This window comes from Lipotes vexillifer, unplaced genomic scaffold, assembly GCF_000442215.2.
Source record: "Lipotes vexillifer unplaced genomic scaffold, Lipotes_vexillifer_v1.1 scaffold447, whole genome shotgun sequence".
Classification (NCBI taxonomy): Eukaryota; Metazoa; Chordata; class Mammalia; order Artiodactyla; family Lipotidae; genus Lipotes; species Lipotes vexillifer.
The window spans coordinates 826139-836100 of record NW_006786302.1 but is presented as its reverse complement, the minus strand read 5'-3'; positions in this window follow the sequence as shown (position 1 = coordinate 836100).

Sequence of the window (9962 nt, the reverse complement as noted above, 5' to 3'; positions counted from 1 at the left end):
CTTGTCACAGAGCCTGACCAGCTCACCAGAGTCTCAGGTATCCTGGGGTTCCAGGAAGAGAACCTGCAGGGCCCTTGGGTGAGGCTGCACCTCAGTAATGGGAACGGAGCACAGCTCCAGCCTCAATTTCTTGTTTTTTTTTTAATTTTAGTTTTTAAAGTTTTTTTGGTATTGAAATATAGCTGATTTACAGTGTTTCAGGTGCACAGCAAAGTGATTCAGTTATACAAGTATATATATTCTTTTTCATATTCTTTTCTATTATAGGTTATTATAGTTCACTGTGCTATACAGTACGTCCTTATTGTTTATCTGTTTTATGTATAGTACAATAGTTTGTATCTGTGAATCCCAAACTCCTAATTTATCCCTCTCCCCTTTTCCCACTTGGGTAACCGTAAGTTTGTTTTCTATGTCTGAGTCTCTTTCTGTTTTGTAAATAAGTTCATTTGTATCATTTTTTAGATTCCACATATAAGTGATGTCATGTGATATTTGCCTTTCTCTGTCTGACTTACTTCACTTAGTATGATAATCTCTAGGTCCATCCATGTTGCTGCAAATGGCATTATTTCATTCTTCTGGCTAAGTAATATTCCATTGTACATATGTACCACATCCTCTTTATCCATTCATCTGTTGATGGACACTTAGGTTGCTTCCTTGTCTTGGCTATTGTAAACAGTGCTGCTGTGAACACTGGGGTGCATTTATCTTTTTGAATTAGAGTTTTCATATTTTCTGGGTATATGCCCAGGCAGCCTCAATTTCTGTTTGCAGTTATGACGTGGATCAAATGCTACTGGATGCCCAGCATGAACCTAGATGATGTCACCCCCAGAGTGTCCACTGTGATGACCCACAAGATATTAGTAGTTTCTGAACTAGCCACCCATAGTGTTGGAGGAAAAACAGCCCTCAGCCCGAAGAAGATTATATCAAGAGAAAAAATTGAAAGCCTTTTGAAGAAAAACTCAGATTGGACAGCAGATTGGTCAAGTCGGTCTGAAAACATCCCCCCCACCCCCGCCTCCAAAAAACTGCCTTTAAACATCTTTAAACACCAAACAAAGCACATAGCCTCTCTCGGCAGGAGGAGCATGTGTCTTAGGAAGAAAGGGGACATTTTCTCAGCAGAATTTCTAAGCGTTTTCCTTCCAGTTGTGCTGCTCTCACATCACTGGCCAGCGGCTTGGGGATCGTATTGGAAAGCATCTGGCCACCAGTGTCTTTTGATGGAGACTTGGACTCTGGCTGTTGCACACGGTGGAGATTGTCTACTAAAGGCTACACTGAACTCTGCTATTTATTCTTTGCGAAGCAGGAACTAGAAAACCAAGGTGCAAATCAAACTCCACAGTAGAGTTTAGATGCCAAAATGTGTTTGCTTTCACAGTGTAATGGCTTCAACTTCCAACGGATGGGACGTGTCAGCATTCTGTCAGAGACACCTGCTCAATCTGTTTCAGGCCCCTCATCAGTTAACCTCATCCTTTGTGCTTAGCTTTTGGGGGCTCTGAGAATCAATGTTAATCTAAGCAAATCTGTGTCTACATTTAAAAAACTAGAAATTGAAGAAAATAAATAAATCTTTGCCAAATCCATCAGATTACTGTATTTGCATGTGGTTTAAAATCAAACCTTATAAAAGCTTTTTGATTAAGCCAGAAAAAAGTAATTTATTTTAAAATAAATATTTGTACTCCCACCATGTTATTGGGGACCTTTCAGTCTTGGTTTGGGTGATAATGCCTGGAGTCAGCTGCAGCAGTGGAAGTGACCCTATTGGGGGCTTTTGCTGTTGGAGAGCTGGGAGAGCTCAGGAGGTCAAGAGGCCAAAACAAGAGCTTGCCCACCTCTCCTGGGACCTTGCTTGGGGCACAGGTGGGGCTTGGTTGGGTGACTGAAATCTTCTCCCAGCTTTGCTGAAGGAAACCAGGCTCTGTGTTGATTCATAGGTGTTAGCAACTGTTTTATTTGTCAGTATTCTAAAAATTTATTGAGAACTCTAAATCATTAAAAAAAAATCATCTCTCAACTCAAATATAAGGCAAAGGTGTATGTAAGAAAAGTACAGCTTGTATTTTTCCTCTCTAGATGTCTAGGTCAGTTTAAGTATGTTCAAGTCAAGCATCATAAGTGTTGTGATTAAATAGCTACCTTTCTCAGAAGATTCCTCTGGTTTTTGTAACCTCCCCTCCTGTCTAACAGGCTTAATACAAATTTAGCTTGATAAATGTGTCTTGGAAATGGAACATTCCACAAGTCCTATGTATTAATCATTACCTGAAGCACCCACAGTTATGTACTTATGAAGTCCTTCGACAGATCCCTGGACACAGGGCTGATAATTAGCAGGCATTGACATCCACTCTGTACACTGGCCATGGTCCACCTTGATCATTTAGTACCTGAACCTCACTGTGTACCTGAGTTCAACACTGTGCCTTGAAGGTCATTATGGCCCCTGATCACAGGTCTTGGCAGATTTACTCTCTCAGTGCTGAAATCTGGTAGAGCCCTTCCAAGTCCACTGTTTCTCCAGCCTTCCTCTCCCCATTGCTGGAGCAATCTGGTCCTTGTCGCCAGCCTTGACCTCAGCCAGTCTCCAGGACAAATCCGGCTTTAGGCAGGAAGCATCTAGACCTCGATCCTCATCACCCTGCCTTCAGTGCTGAACCTCTAGTGGGGATACACGAGCTGACACCCTGCCAACCTCTGCGGCTCCCCTTCCCCACCGCCTCTCTCTGCCCCACCTGTCTGGTGCATGCACGCACACGCACACCTGTTCTCAGGTGTGCCGGCCTGCTGAATATCCCAGTCATGACCTCAGCCCTGCTGCTTCCTCCCTCCTCTTCCTGGGATGCCTCAGGTGTTCAGGCCTGCTGAACATCCCAGTCATGACCTCAGCCCTGCTGCTTCCTCCCTCCTCTTCCTGGGATGCATCATTTCAGCAGAAGCAGTTGGCTGGTACAGGAAAGCAGCGTGACTAAGAAGGGATGGGATGGGGTTCCTTGACCATCCATGTTTCTGAGAACACCCTTACCTTCTTTCTGTGTTCAAAGCAAGTTCTGTTTCCAGGGGGGCTGCGTGGCTTCTCCAGGCTGCCCCAGCTTACTCAGGCAGAGAAAAAGAACACACTTACCTCGTGCTCCCACTTCACATTTTATTGCTAAAACCCTTCCACAACTTCGTGAGGGAGGAACCGTTATCGTCATTCTACTGATGAGGAAACTGAGCTCACAAAAGCTGAACAAGTCACCCTTCTGGAAAGCTGGGACCTGGCTCCAAACCAGAGAGTCTCTGGTTCCAGAGCCCTTTGTCACTGTCCCCAAGGCCCCGGTCTTAGACTCATTTCTATTTTGTTCTGTAGCCTGAGTTCATGTGTTATTTCATGGTCAGCACCACACTCTCTCTAGGACTGGGGCTGCTTTGTTCCGCAGCTCCTCCTCAGAGAAGGGAAAACCCCTGCCCTGGACCCTGACTCAGTGCTGGAGTCCAGCTCCCCCAACAATGTTCCCCATCACTGCTGGCTGCCTAGACGTCCAAACACCACTTGAACTCACCATCACTGTGCTCTCCTGTCTGATAGGGGACTGGACTCCTGCAGGCTGGTCTCTGCAGCCAGCTGCTGACATAAAATGCAGTGTCCTGTTGCCACACCCTTTGGCTACAGCCCTGGAGCCCAATTTTCTCTCAGCACCAGCAGCTGGATCTGAGCCCTCCTGTTCATCCCACCCACCCCATGGAGCAAGTCAGCTTAGAAGGCGTGCACACCCCCACCCAGCATTCTTCACTGGACGCTTCTTCACCAAGTTACGTCTAGTTCTTGAGCAAGACAGCTTCAGCGGGACCAACGCAACTAGACTCTGACTTTAGTCTCCGGTCTTTGTTTATTTGTTCACTAGGGTCTTCAGTTGGGTTTCCCCAGAAGCCAACTTTGAGATGAAAATTTGAGACCAAGTAGTTGATTTGAGGGGTGACCCAAGGAAGTGTTATTGAGTGGGTTACCCCTGGGTGGCCCCAGGGTTCAGTGCCGCTGGGGAGCTGTGGATGAGAGTGTAGAACACAGCTCAGAGTCCTCCCACCGAAGGAGGGCGAGGACACTTGGGGATTCCTCCTGGTCACACGGTCATGGGCTGAGGGCTGCACTGCACTTCTGGCTGCAGCCCTCACAGGGAGAGCAGTGGGTGCTTGCAGTAAGGTTGTTCTAAAACATACTGTGAGGGTTCTTTCCTGGTGGCGCAGTGGTTAAGAATCCGCCTGCCAATGCAGGGGACACGGGTGCGAGCCCTGGTCCAGGAAGATCCCACATGCCGTGGAGCAACTAAGCCCGCGCGCCACAACTACTGAGCCTGCGCTCTAGAGCCCACGAGCCACAACTACTGAAACCCGTGTGCCTAGAGCCCGTGCTCCTCAACAAGAGAAGCCACCGCAGTGAGAAGCCCATGCACTGCAACGAAGAGTAGCCCCCGCTCGCCGCAACTAGAGAAAGCCCGCGTGCAGCAGTGAAGACCCAACACAGCCAAAAATAAATAAATAAAATTTTAAAAGATAAATAATATACCGTGATGGTGCGTACCCAGGGGGTATAAGCAGAACACAGGCGGCATCCATTACAGTCAGTTAAAATAACTCTCAGAGCTGCCATTTTAGTGATTCTGGAAAGCTTCTGGAGGAAGTATGCAGCGTCACACTAAGTATTACCTGCGGAAGTCTTCCAAGGTTTCTTATGTTTGGCTTATGAACTGTCATCATAGTCCTGTATAGGACTGCTCTGGCAGCTCCCCACCTCCATCCTATCTCCAGTACATGCACCAGGTCATTCAGGGAATTCAAAAGTCTTTCATGTGTTTTTCGCTCTTTTACTAACTATGAATGTCATTCATATTTTGCGAGCCCTCCCCTCATACAAAACGGCAGGAACTAGATGCTTAAAAGAGCGCTAAGTGTAAAACATTCTTCCTACCCTCAAGGAACACGCCATCAAGTTGGGCAATTCCAATATGTACCATTATTCTTCTTTTCAGGTGGGATACAGGGTAAGAACTAAAGGGATGGGGTTGCTTATGAGCCTTTCCAGCTGAAAAATCTATAAGAACAGAAATCAAGTAAGCATGAGACTAGAATTGAAATACCAGAATCACAGAATTGAGTCCCTGATTTCAACCTCTGCCAAGTTACTAAAGATGGCACTTCTTTTCACATTGTGCTATAGTTACTGTTCTGTCTGACTCCATCTATCCTACCAACTCTTAAGAACAGGGATAGTTTCCATATTGCTGCATAACAAATTACGCTAAAACTTACCAGCTTACGAGATATATGTATTATGTTACAGTTTCTATAAGTCAGGAATCTGGACACAGCCTTCCCAGGTCCTCTTTCTCAGGGTCCTTCACAAGCTGAAATCAAGATGTCATCCAAGGCTTGAGTCTCATCTGAAGGCTTGACTGGGCAAGGATCTGCTTCCAAGTTCACATGGTTGTTGGCAGCATTAAGTTCCTCATGGACTGGTAAACTGAGGGTCTCAGTTCTGAGATGGCTGTTGGTGGGAGGCCACCCTCAGATCCTTGCCAGGTGGGCCTCTCCAATACGGCAGTTTGCATCACCAAAGCATGGAAGCCAAGAAGGCAACAGAGAGAGAAGCTATAGTCTTCCCTAACCTAATCGTAGAAGTGACATCCATCACCTTTGCCATATTCTGTAGGTTAGGAGCAAGTCACTAGATACAGACCACACTTTAAGAGGAGGAGATTATTTAAGGCCATGAATACAAGGAAGTGGGGATAATTGGGGGCCTGTCATGGTGTCCTTACCACCTGGTTACACTAGGTGCTCAATAATGTCTGTTGTTTTGCACGTTTATTATTCCTAAAACAACAGGACAAGTTGCAAAACTGCCTCACAGCAAAAGAACATTAGATTTTAAAGGGGGCTGACCATGTAGTAGGAGAGTTTGGTGTCGTACATTCCATTCTATTCAGTGGACAAATCCACCTAAGAACCCAGTCATGTACTAGTAGCTGGAATGTGAGCTCCCTGAAGGCAGGACTGTGTCCTTAATCTCGACATCGTCAACACCTATTGCCCCTTCCTTGACTCACGAGAGGAAGTTGGCAAACACTGAATGGATTGAGGAATGGTGTAGTGTGGACCAGTACCAGTCTGGGGCCTGTTAGGAACCGGGCCGCACGGCAGGAGGTGAGCGGCGGGTGAGCACGCGAAGCTGCATCTGCAGCTCCCCATCGCTCCCCATCGCTTGCATTACCACCTGAACCCTCCCCCACCCCCCGACCCTCCCCACCCCCACCCCCCACCCTGCCTCCTGTCCGAGGAAAGATTGCCTTCCCTGAAACCAGTCGCTGGTGCCACAAAGGTTGGGGAACCGCTGGTTTAGTGAATAACAAAGCCTGTCCCTCTTAGGACTTTTTCCACGTGGGTTGCAGATTTAACAAAATATTATGCCAATTTAGAAAGTAGTCACAGAAAGAGGAAGTTTACTATTGTAGCAACCTAAACAAATACTTGATTGAATGAATGTCAGCCAGGCGATCCCCACATTGGCTCTGGTGTATTCATTATTCAATACCTTTCAAAATGCTAATCTGAGAAAATCTATAACGTGGACAAACAAATGGTATCCAGTAAAATCTGCACTTGCTATTACCATCAGCTTGATCTTTATAGCACAGTCATTGGGCAAATAGAATTTAGAATCTAGGTTTATCTAGAGAGGGTCACTAGCAAGGATTGAGGTGCTGCATGTACTCTGAGGTGTGGCATGTCACAGAGATTTTGAGTTGGAGTTTAGCAGAATAGTGAATCCATGTGGAAATTATTGCAAAACCTTTTCTGCACAATGCAAGCTATACATTTTTGTAAGCCCTTGGAAGTCCAGGGTTGCAGTGCGTTTTAAGAATGTGCCTTTGTTTACCTCAGATGAAATGCTGGTTAGAAAAGAAGGTTCTCTTATTCAGAGAAACTAATCCTTGGCCTGATACACCTTCTCCCATTTCTCTCTGTCTCCCCACCCCCACCCCCCTTTCTATCTCCATTTCTATCATTTCCTCTATCTCAGAGAAGAGTGGTTTCCTGACTCTTTCCTGAAGTGGGGATACGTCTCCTCTAACCTTTTTTATTAGCAGGATCAGTTTAGGAGGTTAGTTATTTGCTCTGTAACAACACTTATCTTTCACCTCTTTCAGGTGAAAACTTGTCCCCAAGAAACCCTATTTAAGGCAAACCCCTACAAATACATCAGATATTTGTGGAAAGTCACACACATTACTGGACAGTTCAGCCCTCTTATTCTGTTTTGGGTGATTTACACCATGCATAGTGATACTCGCATTCCTAGATGCTGACAGATGAGGAAGAATCAGATTGTGTGCTTCTCAAGAACGACGGGGGATTCCCAAGAGCTACAAATTCTGCAAAACAAATCCCTTAAGTAAATAATGGAAAATGATAGTTCATTTTAAGTTCTTTGAAAAGTTGAAAAGTGATGCAAAAGGAAAGGGCTCATCTGTTCTTAGTCAGCTTTTGACCTTTGACTATATAAACACAAGAGTCGCATTGGGCTCCAGCTAGGAAACAGAGCATTACCACTCTGCTCCCCAGATGAACAGAATGAGTCTTTTCGTTAAGTTTTACAGTGTCCTAGAGCACCATTTCACAGAACGTGACATTTAATAATTTATTCTTAAAGAATAGGGCAGTTGTTAAGAGCTTGGCCATCTCAGTGATTTTTTTTTTTCTAAAGTGAGGAAATTAGACTAGATCTTTTCTAGTCTTTCCTGCTCTGAAATGCTGATACCAGGACTCATCAAATCAGCTGTCTCTGAATCTGTACTACCATTCCTGTCCTTCCACCGCCCTGGAACCACAGCTCCTTGTCTTGACATTAACACACAGAAGCAGCACACAGTGTGCAAGTCGTGCCAAAAGCACCCCCCTTCCATGAAGGCCCATGAAGGCCCAGCACGGGGATCAAGTGCCTTTGTTACTGTGCCCTGGTATTACCCAGTAGGAAGTGGGCCCCAGAGGAAGTGGGGATACGTCTCCTCTAACCTTTTTTATTAGCAGGATCAGTTTAGGAGGTTATTTATTTGCCACCTGGACCTTTTAGCTGCTCTCTAACAACACTTATCTTTCACCTCTTTCAGGTGAAAACTTGTCCCCAAGAAACCCTATTTAAGGCAAACCCCTACAAAGCCTTCAAGTGTCGGTGGACATGAACTCCCCCAGTTAAGACTTGGCACCCTCCCTCTAAGTTCCCATTCATCCTGCACATACACTTTATTTTATAATCATTTCCCTGCAGTGTGTAAGGTCTTCCCAAGAAGGGACTACGATCTTCCGCATCTCCATCTTCAGAGCCCTGGAGCCTAGCCCATTAATAGGGGCTGAAAATACATTTGTACAGCACATGAATGAATGAAAGTCTTTCCTGACCCATTTCACTCTGCTCTGACCACCCTTTCACTATGCAGCTTAGGCTATTTATACCAACCACACAAGAATATGAAGCAAATGAAGTAAAGAGATGCAAGATCATTTTTCTTAGTCAAGGAATATTTTATATAAGCAAGGAGCATTGGCTGTTTAAACAGATTTTCTATGAATACTTTTGTAACTGGTCAAGGAAGACATGAATTCAGATACGCACAGTGATTTTAAGGAGTCTAGAGCTGCTGCTTCTGCCTAGAATTAAAACTCCCCAAAGAGCCTAAGAAATGGTCCATCTCCCTCTTCTCAGCCCTAAATGAAGAACTGAACAAAAATCAGTAGCAGTTAAAGAAGCAGTTCTGAAGGTTTTCATCCATTAAAAAGAAGTGAGTATAGGGCTTCCCTGGTGGCACAGTGGTTGGGAGTCTGCCTGCCAATGCAGGGGACGCGGGTTCGAGCCCTGGTCTGGGAAGATCCCACATGCTGCAGAGCAACTGGGCCTGTGAGCCACAACTACTGAGCCTGCGTGTCTGGAGCCTGTGCTCTGCAACAAGAGAGGCCGCGATAGTGAGAGGCCCACGCACCGCGATGAAGAGCAGCCCCCACTTGCCACAACTAGAGAAAGCCCTCGCACAGAAACGAAGACCCAACACAGCCATAAATAAATAAATTTAAAAAAAAAGGAGTGAGTATAAAAGAAAACTATTTTAAAAAAAATTATTCATTTTAACTTTTTTTCTTAATTAGACTGTTTCTCAAAATGAACACAGCTTTATTTTTCATGTAATGAAAATAACACATGTTAATTGAAATAAATTCAGACAGTACAAAGGATATAAAGAAAAAAAATGAAAATTATCTTTAATCCCATCACCCAGAGAGATTTAACATTTTGATATGTACCTTTCTGCATTTTTTTCTATGCACATACAAAAAGTGTGATCGTGTTATACATAACACTGTAAAATTTTTAAAATTAAACTTAATCTATCATGGGCATTTTTCCTTTATGATAAATACCGATCTTTATTTTTAAGTCTGTAGCCATTGTATGGCTGCACTGTAATTTGTTTAATCAGTTCTCTATTGATGACGATCATTTACATGGCTGCTAGGATTTCAGTATTATGAATAATACTGTGAGGTACATACAACTTCATAGACTTTTCCAGTTATTTCCTTAGAATAAATTAACAGAAGTAAAATTGCTGGGTAAAAGGTTTGCATATTAAGAAACTGAGTACAGTGGACTTCCCTGACAGTCCAGTGGTTGGGACTTTGCCTTCCAATGCGGCCGGCGGGGATCAGGGGTGGGGTTGGGGGTTGGTGTGGGTTCGATCCCTGGTTGGGGAGCTGGGGTCCTGCGTTCCTCGCGGCCAAAAGGCCAAGATGTAGAACGGAGGCAGTACTGTAACAAATTCAGTGAAGCCTTTAAAAATGGTCCACGTCAAAAAAATCTTTTAAAATAAAAAGAAACTGAGTACATATTGCCAAATTACTCTGTGGAGAGG